Source organism: Fukomys damarensis, unplaced genomic scaffold, assembly GCF_012274545.1.
Source record: "Fukomys damarensis isolate Sample0158 unplaced genomic scaffold, DMR_v1.0_HiC HiC_scaffold_30, whole genome shotgun sequence".
In the NCBI taxonomy this organism is placed as follows: Eukaryota; Metazoa; Chordata; class Mammalia; order Rodentia; family Bathyergidae; genus Fukomys; species Fukomys damarensis.
The window spans coordinates 64,199,637-64,215,359 of NW_022900942.1; the positions used below are offsets into that span (position 1 = coordinate 64,199,637).

The 15,723-nt window shown below is 47.2% G+C and overlaps 1 long non-coding RNA gene across 1 annotated transcript in view; it reads right to left on the reverse strand.

The window, feature by feature from the left end:
- Positions 1-13,609: 13,609 nt before the first annotated feature.
- LOC104872415 overlaps positions 13,610-15,723 on the reverse strand; it is a 3,430-nt gene continuing 1,316 nt past the window's right edge. The window contains exons 2-3 of the long non-coding RNA XR_783159.2: positions 14,737-14,871; positions 13,610-14,381 (exon numbers count right to left, since the gene is read on the reverse strand). This is a non-coding gene — a long non-coding RNA (uncharacterized LOC104872415). The remainder of the gene's footprint in view (positions 14,382-14,736; positions 14,872-15,723) is intronic.

The following is a 15,723-nucleotide window of genomic DNA, read 5'->3' on the forward strand; positions in this document are numbered from 1 at the left end:
CATTGTGTGATTTACAGAACAGAGTGAATAAGAGTCACAAAATTCAGTGTCAAGCTAGTGGGATATTTTTAAATGGCTTTGTCATAAGGAGCTATTATTAATGATGGTATAAACCCAAAGATGGGTGGGGGAGAAAACCCAGAGAAAAATTTAAATAGCAACTTGGACCAGTGAATCTGATTCTTCTTCGTTGCACATGAGCTTGGGTGATGGCAGCCAGGCACCCGGAAATCTTGCCCTCTCCGGTGTGGGGCTCATCTCTAAGCAAAGGTGTATGAGGCCCATGTACACAGCGGTTCATGCTTGAGATATTTTCCCATCAAACAATTTTGCTTGGCAAATGTTTTTCTTCCACAAGCAAAGAGGAAAAATGAACAGCTTAAAGGTTAACTTCAGGGACTCACTCACATGATCCATATCCGGCCGTCCCAAGACAGGAGGTTTCCAGGCGATGAGCAGATCCACACCCCAGGTTCCAAGAGGCGGTGAGCCAGGCAAGCAAAACAGAGAAGAAAAATAATTTAGGAGAATTTCGACAACTGGTGGCAACTTATACCAAGCATGCTCACAACAGTTCCTTCTTTTCTAGAAACGACCTCACTGCCGAGGCATCATGGTCTAAGGAGAAGTTTTCTGAAAAAAAAAAAAAATGCTACGGTAGACAATTCCTGAGTGAAGTGAAGGGATCGTGAATCAGCATTTTCATTTAACACACACACACACACACACACACACACACACACACACACACAGGTTTGTATTTGGATGTGCAGTGGATATCCCCAGAAAGACAATGGGAAAGAGTTGTAAAAGCATAGAGGGAAACTGAAATAATCAGAGCAAGTCTGGACTAGAATTGGGAGTGGAGCTGCTACAAGGCAGAGGCGCGGGCTCCCTCAGTGTCACGTCAGAAAGCATGGTAAAATGATTCGCATACTTCCCCAAGCATTTGACTGAAACAGTTCTAATTACACAGTATCGAGGAATACAAGTATTACCATTTACATGTGCTACAGGTTGGAGTCATATGACAAAATCTGAATTCTACAAAGGAAGGACCAGGAAATAAAATGTCACTATTATCATTTTTACCAAGAACTATTTATCATTTTATTATTAAAAAAAACAACGAACGTGTCATTAAATGTGTACGCTACATTGTTTTCTCATTGTACTAGATGTGATGACTGCTCTGTTTGCATAGCTTACATTCACATCAAACATGGTTTCAAGGAGAGAGAATTCCCCAAACTGAGTCTTCAGGGAGAACAGCTCCTCTGCCACGCGGTCTCCACGTGAGTCAGGCTAGAGCAAACCTGCATTCCTCAGGGCCACTCGGGCCTCCGGGACCTGTGCCCTACAGGTTTTCACTGCCACCAGCTCCATCAAAAGCTGCTGCAGACCCAAAGGGATTCAAAGCAGGGCCTTGAAGAAATACCTATACACTCGTGCTCAGAGGAGCTATTTTTCACAAGAGTCAAAAGGTGAAGCAAGTTAGTGTCCATCAGCAAGTGAACAGATAAACAAATAATGACAGGAATACTATTCAGCTTTCAAAGGGAAGGGGATTCTGATACACTCGACATTAAAGAGGGACCTTGAAGACATCACATTACGTGAAATAAGCCAGGCACACCACGGTAAGTACTGTATGACTGCAAAAACTGAGATTCCTAGAGTTGTCAACTCAGAGACACAGAAAATACAAGGTTGGTTGGCAGCGGCTGGGAGAAAGGAAGTAGGTAGTAGTTAGGTAGGTACAGTGAGAAGAGTCCTGAAGGCCGGATGTGCATCCACGTGAAGGCACATAACACTACTGGACCGTACACTCACGAATGGTGACGATGGTAGGTGTTCTGCTGTATGTGTTAGAAATCCTACTGTCAAAATGGTTCTTGGACTATTTCTGGCTACCCTGTGAGTCAGCACAACCTTCAAAAGAAAGAATGAATAAGAGTGTATGTCAACACTCACTGTAAAGTGTTAAAAGAATGCAATTTGTAATAGAACCAAAAATTGGCCTAGCATTAATTCAAAACATTTCTTTTCTTCTCAGTAGATGGCAGGATCTATTATCGTGCACTGGAGGAGATCATGACCAAAGTTCCTGTGGAGACCAGGGAGCAGGCAGGCTTCCAGCAGTCAGTCCAGAGCCCTCTGAGGATGCAAGAAGCCACCTCTGAGGTGGTACATGTCCCCTGCAAACCCAGGACACCTCCGTCAGTGCTGACCAACGTGAGGGCACCCATGTCCACTGGAGAGTTTCGAAGTGGAATACTTCGGTTTTGGATAATGCTTTGCTTCTTAACCTGACTTCCTTCGTTCTGGTAACGAATGGTGAATTTTCTTCTCATTGTAGCCAGGCAAACTAATGGCACTGGCCAGAGAACTCCCACGCAGAGCAGTGGATTCTCCCTTGCACACTCAGTATTTCTAGTTGCTGGAAATCAGAAAAGTGAGCACACTGGTGTACATGTGAGTTAGTACAGTGGAAATAGGTCCAGGCGTCTTTGTCAAAGGAGCTTCTTGGCCTCTCTCACAGGGAGCCGAGCCCAGTGAGATGGCTCACACTGCTATGGAAAGACCCTAGAGTAAGGTGTGGCTTCAGGTGTCCTTTAAGGAGCTTCGGGACCTTGACCCTGGAGTGAACAAAGAGGATGGCAGAGTTCCAGTAGGGAGCACATGGATATGTCTCTCTCTAGAAGATTTCTCAGAAACACAATACCATGGAGCTGCAGGGTGGCTCAGTCTGCCACTTGGTGGGAATGCTCAGCTCCTTCCCAGGTAATGAAGGCAGCGCATGTGGACAACACACACTGCAGCTCCAGCTGAGCTTTCCACCCTTCGCCCAGGTTGGACATGGCATGAGTGGCCTCAAGGACTCCTCTGTTGAAGTCTAATCCCCATGGTCAGGGGTAAAGTGGAGATTTCTCCTGACCAGGTCTCTGGGAAGGAATTTGGGTCAGGTAAGCTCATTAGAGTAGCGCCTCATGTCTGACCCTGAGGACTGGAAGACACACATACTTGGTCCCTGTCCCTTTCCACGAACTGCCCTGTGCTGCCTGGGGACTCTCCCTCATGGTTTTGTTGGATTTGGACTTTCCTCAGCGGGAGGCTGTCACCAGATAGAGGTCCTTGAGCCCACAGGACTGTGAGCTAAATAAACGTTGCTTTTGAACAAAGTCACCTAGTTTCTGGTAGTTTGTTATAACAACAAAAACACAGGCAAATACAAATCTTATTTCTGCCCAACACCCGCTATTTTCCATCCTAACAGAGGCCTGAGGGTCGATAGCTCCTAATGTGGGGTCCAGAGTCTGGGAACTTCCTAAGACCCCTTCCAGGGAGTCCATCAGGTCATACTTAGGCTTTGTCTTTTCACTTTCATTCTCTCAGGCATGGAACTTTCTAGAAGCATTGTGGCATGAGGTATCTCGCCTTCCATTTCTCACGCAGAAGCAGATATAAGACTTTCTTCAGTTTTGATTGGCAATGCTACTCTTTACATTGATTTATTTTTGCTTTGGAAAACAGTTAACATTCATTAACACAGAATGGGTTTATTATTACTCTTTTTAGGTAAGTTCAATGTAAATATTTTTTAAAAAGTTTTCTGTTGTAATTCCAAGGCAGCTCGCATCAATAGATAGAACATGCAGAAAGTTCCCTATAGTGTGCAGTGATCTTTAGGAATATAAGCAGGAACGGAGGTCAGTGCTGGGAGGCTTCCTGGTGTGAGAAGAACAGGAAGGCAAATGTACAAGAAGAGGCCGCACAGGCAGTCAAGGGCAGGTCACAGGGACCCTGCGTCCCATGGAAGATTCTGGTCTCCACTTAGCAGGAGCATCAGAACAGTCCACGGGGTACAAGGCTTCACTTCCTGTCCTTCTCTCTGTACATGAGAGTTGTACAGAATTAACTGTTCAACTCAGTCTTCCACCACTTTGATTCACAAGTCTCCAGCGCTCTAAAATGAACCTCGTGGTTGCTCTTAAAAAGAAGACCTTCACCTGCAGGACCAGACGCACATCTGAATTGTGCTGACTTTTAAAAGCCAACTGTGGGGTCAGTTTGGCGACGTGTATCTGTGGGTGAGCTCCCTGTTGGTTCTCGACACCTCTCACATTTGAGGGGAGCCTGAGTTAGGGTCTTGGCTCCTGCTCGAGGGATTCTCCTTGGAAAGGACGAAGTGGAACTAAGCTGATGGCCACTTCAACAGAACACAGCCCCTCCTGACATCACAAAGTCCTGCTGCGGTCCCTGTGAGGCCTCCTTGCTCCCTCATTGGCTCGTGTGTGCCTCTTCCCTCAGCACCACTGCAAACCCGATCCATCCTCAAGGCCCCGTGCACTCCTGTTCCTCTCCTTCGGTGTGTGTGTGGGGTGACTCACTTTCAGCTTCACTAAGAAACCAGAGGCAAGAAACCATGGTGTTAATATTAATGCACAACGATTACAAAACTTATGACTCGTAACTTAGAGTTGGCAAGATAAAAATAATTTTACCATGCAGTTTCCCAGAATAAATAGCACCTGAAAAGGTGATTATGATTTTAGTAACAACAACAACAAAAAATAGCTGCATGTTCATAAAATCAGTGAGAAAAGACAAATCTGTCTTTTCCCATCTTCTTGAACCCATGCGAAGGTCAGGGCTTGTGTGTGGAGAGGGTGTGGATGTCCACGAACAAGGTTAGCTGCAGCAGAAGTATTTATCAAAGTACCTCCCCCAGGTTTGTAACTACCTGAGGAGCCAGGTTGTACCTGAAAGGAGGCAACTGAGAAGAGACTAGAAGCTTCCATCCAGACTGCAATGGCAGGTTGGACATTAAAGGTCCCCTGAAGGTGTACAACTAAAGTTACCGTCCCCACAATGGGGCTACTGGGAGGCAGTGCGACTCTAAGAGGTAGTAAGCAGTGAGGTCATTGGGGGGGTACCCCGGCAGGGACCCTGGACTCTCCTCACTCTTTTTTCACTTCTGGATGTGTGTGGAGCAGTTTGGCTCTACCAGGCACTGCACCACGACGTGCTACCTAAGCACAGGGGCCCCACAGGCCGTGGACTACACCCTCTCTACTAGGAACCCACAGAAAGCTCTTCTGCTTGTATGTTTATTATCGCAGGTGTTTTGTTACAGTAACAGAAAACCGGCCTGAGGTATTACAGACCTACCTTGCTGTAGACCTGCAAGAGTTCATCTAAAATATATAGCGAGATGTAGCATTCCCACGTTGGACACTACACATATCTCTAAGATGATGCCTCGTTAATTTCCAACACTGTTGGGTCATTTCACCTGCTGCCCCCCAGGGGGAGGATTTAATATTTTCACAAAGTTCCCTCTTGAAGCTCATCAGCACCGTAGCCTATCTTCTAATGATCACTATTTGAATCCTGCATCTCAGAGCAGAGTGATAAGAAACTTAGTTTCCTCTCACATGCATCCCTCCGCCTGTGTTGGCACCTTGATTGTGAGAGGTGAGAAATTAGTATCAAATTGAAAGAAATGCTACACTGTGTGCCTGATCTGGGCTATCAGTCACTCCCATGCTTTTCTACCAGTAGCGTGCAAGGTTGACAGGGTCAGCACTCCTTTCGGCAGACATAGCTGATTCGATCAGATTGCTTCCACCGATCACTCACATCAACACAACCAAGAAGGGGAGCTAAGAACTAAGAATTAAGAAGACGATGCCTCAGGAGCAAGTGGAGGTAGAGAGTGTGGCACTCGGCTTGGAGGAGGATGGGCTGGAAGCCGGGTGGAGGCCGCACGCTCCCATGAACTGGGCCCCTCTGGCTGTCCATTCAGGAGGCGCCATTTATCTGCCTGGGCCAGCGTCCCATACCTGATACTAACAGTCCCGAAATTTGTTCCTAAATTAGATTGCAGAGTTGCCTGGGCTAGCCTGGAAATCTATCATTTTTAACCTCCTCTCTGAAAGCAAAGAATTCAACATTCTGAACAACTACCTGCAAATGTGCTTTTGGGAAAATGACTCATCTACGAACTGGGGAATGCCTATATTCAGAAAGTAGGTCTGTTGCCTTTAATCACTCTGGGATTTTCACCCCAAAGGCTAAAAAAGCCAGAGGCTGACAAAAAGGAGCATTTCTAGGCTCTTGAAAACAAAAAGCATGGCATCCATTATGCTACTCTTTGATCGTGGTGTCTTCTGCTTTGAAAAATACTCAGAAAAGGAATGCCACGACCTCCCAAAATTTGAGATGTACATCCCTCAGGGAGGAGAAGTAAAGTGGCAGAGAAGACCAAGGGCTAAAGAAACGGAAGACAGATCAGCAGCACTGCCCAGTCTCTGATGGAAGCCAAGGTCCTCCCGTGTGAATGCAGTGGGAAAATAAAAGGCTTCCAAGGAGGTCACTGGCCCTGCCCTTTCCACGTCTCTGAGGCCAGCTCTGGTATCTTGTGCAAACGGATACTTCAGTGGGTCAATGCGGAAACACCAGATTCCTGAATACAGTGTCTATCTTTGTAAACTTTGTGAAAAGTCAACAAAATAAGGCAAAGAACTCTACCCTGAGTCTTGAAGAAGCAGCTTCACACGGGCAAATTCAGGTACAACCACACCATCCAACCACAGGGAAAATAATCTGCTTAGAACCCAGCTCAGCAGTGTTCCAAGACCCCCTGTTTGGTGCTAAAAGTGCAATCAAGTTGCAGGCTCTGCACACGGAGATGTCAGGAAAGATGATGATGTCTCAAGTTTACTCTGATCAACTCAACCAATGAGGCTTTCTCGAAAATACAAAAACTATCACGTGCTCTCGTTTCTCTCTTACAGCTCGGGGCTAAGCCAACCTTCTGGAATGACTTTGCATTTATTGAACACCTAGTATGTGCTGTGTGTAAAGGTCAACTGCTCGCATCTGGCTCCTGATTATTGAGAAAGATTGCAGCAGTGGGATAGGGAAAGGCTGACATTGCAGAGCACTGGACAGAAGGGAAAATCATATTTATCTGGCTCATGATTAATTTCCTGGGAACTCAATAGGTCTCTGATACATTACATTTCCTTTCATCCCAATTCAGCCCAGTAAAGTCTAATGTTAGGAAATAGTTCTTTTCCTTTTTAGGTTTTCTTCTATTCCTTGGTCTGGCTGAAATGACACCTTGGAGCAGAGTCAGAATTCTGTGGGTCAGACACTTTCCCCTCACATCAACTCATTTCCAGGCAGCAAGGTAAGCAGCTGTCCAGGCAAAGCCACCAGCTGCTCTGGCCCGCTGGGCCCTGAAGGTTATGTAAGCAGCTCCCAGCCTCGGGCAGGAGGGCAGGGCCACTGCTACCTCCCAGCAGGGCCCCCAGGACTTTGATCTTTCACAAGTGATCAGAGGTAACCAGCACACCCTTCTGAAAGAGGAGGCCAGGAGAGAGAGTCCCAGAGGCAAGCCAAACTTTTTGCATGTTTGTCATTTTAATTTAATTTAATGGAAAACAATGCCCCAGACCTCTCCGAATTTTTCCATATCCAGGGAGAGAAGAGGAAGGAAAGGAAAATAATAAAATGAGATCCCAGGTAAGGTAGTAAATGGTGAAAGCACCAGTCAAATCATAATATAAAAACTATCTTACTTGTTATTACATGATTTTTTGGTGTATTCTTTTTACGTAGCGGGTCATGTGCAAAGCAAATCTTTGCTTTCCTCGTGTCAAAATTGTGACTCGACAACATTAAGCTATAAAAACAACTGTGAATTTTATGTGATGTTGTGAGATTTAAAAAACGAAAGGGTTTTAATCTATGAGGATGCTTTAGGACTGCAGATTGGAAAGCTGGAATCAGCTGCAACCCTATCGTGAGAATGGATAAAGTATCATCCAGTGAAATTGAGTGCTGACGAACCCACAGTCTGGACAAGGAATCACTGCTTACTTCCCAGAAACACCCTCCATGGCCCTCTAGCTGTGCCCTCTGGCTGCATCTGAAGTTCCCAATAGAGTAACCTGCATGGAAGGGGCCTACTCGCATATTGAGAGTTCCAACAAGTTTCACTTGGTGAAAGTTCGACAGTGGGTCATGTGATCACGGGAACCACACGACTCACTGCTGAATTACCTGATTCATTCCCACCTATCACGTGTTTTCCTAAGGAAGCAAATAGCTAAGAATAGCTCAGATTGTTCCTAAGTATGATGCAGACGAGGTTGTAATGTGATAATCTCCCCAGGATCCATATACTTTGGAAAGAACAGGATCTAAGCCATCATGACTTTTGAAAAATAAGATCTATACATTTTAGCTTTGGTGATTCCAATATGCAACGAAAAAAAGTCTCCCAGAAAAGAATCCAGGCCAAGAGAAGAATAAAGGTGCAGACTTTGGCTCTGGGTATGCACAGGATGGAGAGCTTGACCTGGACGCTTCCCTGCTGGCCCTGACTCCGTCCTCTTGGACCATGGATCTCCCCCACCCCGCCAGGGTGGCCTTGCCACGCTGTCCTCCCCAGGTCACGCCCCTGCAGGGAATCCTGCCACAACTCCCCATCAACACTGACAAGGGTCAGCGGGACTGCACAGGATTGCTGGCACAGCGACCCCCATCCTCCACTGCAGCTGGGTCTCTGGGAAGCCAGGAACACACCACCTCCTGGCAGTGCCCCGGTGGGTTTGGTGGTGCCCACTGGCACCTTGGGGATCTCTGATGTTAAGAGGTTCCTAAAGTGATCCAAGCAGGGGCAAGTGACAGTGGCTAGGTGCTGTGGCACAGAGAGGCTCTGGTTTAGTCAGTTCCTCAGGGATTCCTAGTCACAGTGGCAGGGATCTAACGATGGTGACTATCGTTGCAGGAGGGCAATGAAATGCAAACACAGTAGTGTTGCATAATTAAACTTCGGTGGCCTGGAATCGTGGGTTGTGTTGGTATCTGCTATAAATAACCAGAAAAATTCTGTCCATTTGAAAATATGAAAAAGCACAGCAGTTTACCTAATTATAACTACAATTAAATGATCCTTGTAGATCATTGTGGAGTACAAATTATTCACAGGTGGAGTTGAATACCTATGATAGTCTATTTTTCTATCTCAAATCATTATGCAGATAAAAATAAGTTTTTTAGAATGCAGAACTGTTTTTGCTGTAGTATCAGTAGGTTTATCTTCTCAGCTGTATTCTTTTGCTTTTTTTTTTGTTAAAAAAACTACTTTGCAAAGTGGCAAGAAGAAAATTACATATACTTTGGGGCAAAGTTTATTTCTAAAAATGGTTACAAAGCACATAAACAGGATAAAAGGCTTGAATGCAAATCATAAAAGTAAAAACTGATTTGATAAATATGAATTTTCAAACTAAACCAAGTATTGATACATATCCTTCAACACCAAAGGAATAGGTACACCTTTCTGAGCACTTACTATGCGCTAGTCACGTTATGAGCATTATTTCTACTTCTTATAAGACCTTCGCTAGGTGGGCAGTCCTCAGCTAGTGTTGCAGGAGAAGTAGGGCTCAGAGAGCTTCATGACTTAGCCCCAGATATTCAGTGGAATCGAGCGTGTCTAGCAGTGGGTAATATTATGTCCCTTGTGTGCCGGCACAGCAGTAAGGTCATAGGTCTCCTGTGTTCTATCACCCTGTTCATTCTGCTGCTTAGGAACTGCAGGGACTATGGGTGATTCCAACTTCAGAATGTTTGACTTTGCAAGGGGATGGAAGAGGTATGGATTCTGCAAGAACTATTCGTTGAATTTGGAATTTTGACCTTTTTCAGGGAGCTCCAGCTCCCGGTCCACCATGCTGCATGCTGCATTGCTGAACCCCAATCCCCAGTGGTAAGAGGTACTGTCAACTTACAGAGTGTGCAGCAGGGTGTGAATCCACAGCAAGCCAAGGAGCACCTGCCCCTGAAACATTCTCCTTGTGTGATGATTTGTCTTCCCCATAATGCAGGCTACCATGGGCACAACATTCAAGGAAAGGACTGTCAGGGAGAATGCAGTTACACAGTAATCCTGTCAGGGATGGTTCTTAAACCAGACATCTAGATCATCAGCTTATTAAAACCATCCTTGCCCACACACAAACTCCTGATCTCACTATTTAGCTCTGCAAAATTTCTGTGATAATTAAGGGGGAAAATAAAGGTATTTATTTAAAGGTAAATAGGAGCCACTGATTAAATATTTGCTTGTATTCAAATAGTCCTTAATGGCCAGGGATTTAGCTCAGTGGTTCTGGCACCAGCCTCGCAAGTACAAGGGCTTGAGTTCGATCCCCAGTTCCATTAAAAAAAAAAATCAAATAGTCCTTGAGAGTGTTCCATGTTGTACTTTTACAAAGGGTTACGAAGATGGTCCAATGCTGATCTAGTAATTAATTAAATATTGTGAATGTCTCACTCTGCCACTCATAAAAGGCAGTCACAAACAACAGACCATTTACTTGATCTTGTAATGACAGAGGGAATTCTGTGCTGTCTGCCAGTGATGAAACTAAGTTGGAGGAAGGCTTAGTAAGCTTGCAGAAGAGCTAGGTATGGAACAATGTTCATGTGACTCACACCTACGTAGCCAAATGCTCCATGAGGTGGACAGTCAATATCCTGTCCATTTTCTTACAGTTACGTCATCTTTATAAATTCCACAGGGATATATGTGGATACAACAGCTTTGACTACTTAGACCTGTACACTCTCTAGAAGAGACTTGAATCTATTCAGTAATTCTATAATAAACTACCTGATTCCTTTCTCTTCAAAACCTCAGTATTTGATCATGCACTGTGGATTTTACTGCTGTTATTGTTTTTTATGTGCTCATTCCTCATGAGCAACAGACTATTTACAACTATTTGATGAGGGTGTATTTTTCATCTGAAGTTTGAAGGCTTGTATGGCTAAGATTTTTTGGGTTGTTGCTTCAATATGGAAGCTGGTGATTTTCTTATATATATATTTTTTCTTCATCTTTTTGCAAATATTTAGTATGCACATGACGTAAAGGTTTTATCTTTTCATTCTTAAAAAAAGCATGAAATTACAAAAAGTTGTGCCTTCTAAAAATCTGAATTGAGTTGTTTTCAGATCAGAAACATTTCAATACATGGACAATTTTGTTCTGTAAATCAAGGAGTCATAATATCAACCATTCTAGAAGTGGTTCTATATCCGACAAATCCCTAAGCCCCAAGCTAGGAATTCGCTCCACATTTCAGGGTGTTTTCGGGCACCCTGCCTGGCATATCTGATTTTTTTGTCTACCCAGCCTCTGTCCCTTTCAGTTCAGCTCCCCACATTCAATTCTGTGTTTGCAATCTCAGCGGAGCTCATGTGACTGCAGTGAAGAATGCTGATGATTTTACAGATTCTTCCAACCCTAAATTATCTATGCAATTAGACAAATGCCGGCGAGGGTGGCTTTTGAAGTTTCTGGATAATGGTCTGCGTTCCACTCTGCCTGTAAGGACCTACGCCAGGGTGGGCTACTCCTTGCTTACAGGGATTTCACCCTGGTTTGTAAAATCTCCTCGTCTATGAGGACCTCCCCAGACAGCAGAGGACAGGTGCCTGCTCAGCCAGAGGTCACGGGGTCCCCACTGTGTGCCACTGTGGTGAACAGGAGGATGAATAATAAAATGGAGTCCCGGTCCTCAGTCCTAAGGCACACTACAGATAAATGCATGGAGCCGGGTGGGGTGGTCACACCTATAATCCCAGAACTCTGGGAGGCTGAGACAAGAAGACCTCAAATTCAAAGCCAGCTTGGGAAACTGAGGGAGACCGTGTGTCCAAATAAAAAGGATAAATACAAAAGGGCTTGGTGTCGTGACCCTGGGCTCCATCCCAGGACACCCCTGCCCCACGCGTGGTAAATGTCACAGGAGCAGGGAGAGCAGAAGGTTGCCAGAGGCACTGGTGAAAGTTGCAGCAGGAGGCACCATGAACCCGCAGGTGTGGAAGAGCAAACCCTGGGCTTTGAGCTCAAATCTCGGCCTTTAGGAAGCAGGGGGTGGCGAGTGGCTCGGAGCAGGGAGTGGTATCATCAATTCCAAAAGATGAAACTAAAGGCAGAAGCCAGGGATGGTGAGGCCAGAGAGCTGGGACATTAGTGTACCGGTCCATGCCACAGTGACAGGGTCTGGGCGTGGCACAGATGGCGATACATAGGAAGGAGTGGCCACCAGAGTCCCACAGCATGGCCACTGGCATTTCCACGCCGCTGCTGTGTTGGAACTGTGAGAAGAGGCGGGTGTGAAGGACCGAGGCCAGGTGCGGGGAGCTGCGGTGAGGCCGGGAGGGCTGGAATGGATGGAGGACGTTTTCAGACCCATTCTGTTTGCTGTTCTGACGGAGAGCGGATGCCCTGTCCTCGGGGCAGTGGACATCCGGGACGGGACGTCCAGAGGTTTAAGGGTGCAGGTAGGATCCGCACCAGCAGCTTGGGGCCAGGACCAGCCTCAGCCTTGGATCCTGACCAGGGCTCCGCGCGTGTGCTGTTCCTCATGGGAGCGCTTCATCCTCCCACGGCGAGGGCTCCGCCGACTTGGACGCCATGTCGGTTTCCCTGCCGCATTAGGCATCAGCAACGGGAGCTCTCTGGCTCTCTGCTGCTGTTCCTGCACAAGCGCACACAGGCCCTTCACCACGAATGTCCGCTCCAGTTCTGGTCGGTTCCTTCTCTGAGGCAGAAACCTCTAGCAGTCGCCGTTATGTCCAATGCCATTGGTGCTGCTTTTGCCCCACGTTAAAGGCCGGCCGCTCTCTCACTGTCCAGGGTTCCGACACAGCGTCCCTGTAGCTCTGGCGGCTTCTTTTCAGGAAATATGGTCCCTTGCAGTGGCTCCGGCCCACGACAGCCTGAGTAGCCCAGCTGTCTTACATAACATCCTCAAAACACCAAATCCTCCACACTACTCAGCCAGCATTAAAATAAAGCACTTGATAAAAATAAAAATTAAAAAAAAAAAAAAACCAAAGCAAAGTACCTTTTTCGTTCCCTGCAGCGGAGCGAGTGAGGTAGCTAGCTCTATTCTCTTTTGCAGATTTCTCCGCCTCCCCGGTCAAGTAACAAACAAATCATAAGCCCTTTCTACTCACTACCGATATTTCTCCATCTACATTGCGGAGAACAGGTGCGCTATCTTCTCAAATTGCCAGCCTTGGCGGCTTGACAGGGAAAGTCACATTTTCAAGCTTTTATTTACTGACTTATTTTCAAATTGGCTCACAATAATTGTGTTCATTCACAGAGTTCAGTGTGGTATTTTGTCACATATACACAGCACGCAATGACCAAAGCAAAGTTATCAACGTTATCTACTGCCTCAAATAGTAATCATTCTTCGGATTAGAAACATTCTGAATTCTCTATAGTAACCACTTTGAAATATGCTATAGTCATCTCACTGTGCTGTAAAACACCAGAACTTCATTTGATCGATCAATTGATTGATATTGATCAACTGTAGGGCCAGGACATTAGCACTGAAACGTCCTATCTAACTGTATTTTGTACACATTAATTAACCCTTCTCCACCTTCTCTTCCCCTCTGCCCTCCCCAGACTCTGCTAACCATGCTTCCTGGGGCGTACTTCCTGGGGGACTGAACCCAGGGCTATGCCACTGAGCCACACCCCCCATCTTTTCTTATTTGGAAACAGAATCTCACTAAGTCAGTAAGTTGCCCAGGTTGGTCTCAAACTTGGCGACCCTCCTGCCTCGTTTTCCCCAGAGTGCTCAGCTGCTCTCTACATTTATGAAATCAACTTTTTCTTTTTTAAGCTTCCACAAATGAGTGAGAACATGCAACGTCGGTGAAAGTCATTTCTTCTTTCCGATTGTGTTTTTTGCTAGTCCTGGTTAACCAGCTCTGAGCTGGCAAATCCTACACTCCCATGTGCTAGGTCTCACGCTTCCCTTTCAAGTGTCTCAGATAACTCTGAAGTCATAAATTAATTCTCACAGAGCAGGAGGTGAAAATTATTATTCTCCCTATAGAAGAGGAAGTCACAGCTCTGAGCAGACTGACTCACCCACTCCCCGGGTCTTTTTAATGAACCATTCACAGCCAACCTGCCCTCACTTAAAATCCTACAAAAACCATGCCCTGTGTTAGTTCTGACTTCTTTTTATTGTATTTTTCCAGAGAGAGCATGCCACAGCTCCCTGGATTGTGGGGACAACTAGCAGTTTGGGGCTGTGGGTAGTAAGGGGGAAGCTGTGACTCTTTTGCTTGGAGAAAAAAGAAACAGAGGGGCGGGGTGGCTGCTGCTGGGAATTACTGCCTAGCACTGGCTGGGCAGGGAGAAGCAGGAGACTGCACACAGACCTCTCTTTGGTTTGTCCAGCCCTCCTGGAGGCCTCTTCCTCTTCCTTGAAGCCCAAGCCACAGGGCCATCCTCTGACGTTGTCCTGGCTGTGACCTCACTGTTGAGATTAACCGAACTCTCACCTGTCTGTACAACAGCACAAAGCCCTAGTGTCCTCTTCTAACCCCAACCCTAACCCTTACTGCCCACAACCCCACATGCACATTGGCGTCCAGACTGCTAGTATCAGCTCGACACTGATTTTTAACAATGACTGATCCTACAACTTACTACTGTTTCTTCAGGCCTGCGTTTTCATGAGGAGCACCAGCCTGTCAGTGTCCAGAGCTTACTATGTGCCAGACCAGAGAGAGGGTAGAGAGGGTGGCCCTGCTCCAGGTATCCGAATAGTGGCTGGTGTGAGTCCGGAAGGGGACTCAGGACTCATGGCCAGGCACACTGCTGCAGCTCACCTCTCTGTTCCTCAGCACGCAGAAGGCTCCCTGAGGTCCAGCCTGTGCTATGAAGCCCATTCCGAAGTCCTCTTCGGAATGCAGTGACAGCCGGGTGTCATAGTCTAAGCGGTGTCCGACCCCACAGGGAAGGACCTGGTTCAAAAACAGCCAGAACTCGAGTCCTTGCCTGATCCACGCCGCGTGGACACGCGCCACCCCACTCCCACCCCGCCCACCCCCACGGGCTGCACACTTGGGTTTGGGGTGGGCAAATCCTGGGGGGGGCGGGGATCAAGGCAAGAAAGCACCCGAGCCCACCCCCACCCCGGCGGACCCTGCCAGACCAGATCGGAGCCGGCTCTTTCTCAAGCAGACTCAGATTTAACCCACAGTTAGATCCGCGATTTGCAGTCCTTTCTACTTTCATTCAGCCCACCCCCACGGGCTGCACACTTGGGTTTGGGGTGGGCAAATCCTGGGGGGGGCGGGGATCAAGGCAAGAAAGCACCCGAGCCCACCCCCACCCCGGCGGACCCTGCCAGACCAGATCGGAGCCGGCTCTTTCTCAAGCAGACTCAGATTTAACCCACAGTTAGATCCGCGATTTGCAGTCCTTTCTACTTTCATTCATTTGGGGTTCCTGCGCGCTCCCGGGCCGGGTTTAATCCAATGCACTTTGGAGGGAATTAACGTGGGCCGTCAGGGGCGGGGAGAGCGCGCATCCCAACCCGGGTCCGAGAGGCCACACAAGGTCCGCAGATCTGTGGAACGAGTCGGATGTCGCCTCGCCACGCCCGTGCTCTGGCCTTTTCCTCCCTTGGAAGCAGCCCTCGCGCCCAGGGGGTTTTGCCGCCTGCACCCCTCGCCGCTCCTCTCGGCAAGGGAAAGGGAAAGCCCGGCCGCCTGGGGAGCGCGCGTCAGACTGCGCCGCGTGGCTCCACTTCCGAGCCCTGGCTGGTGCCGGGTCCCAACTTCCAGTGCAACTCCGGGGTCCCGGGCCGCCGC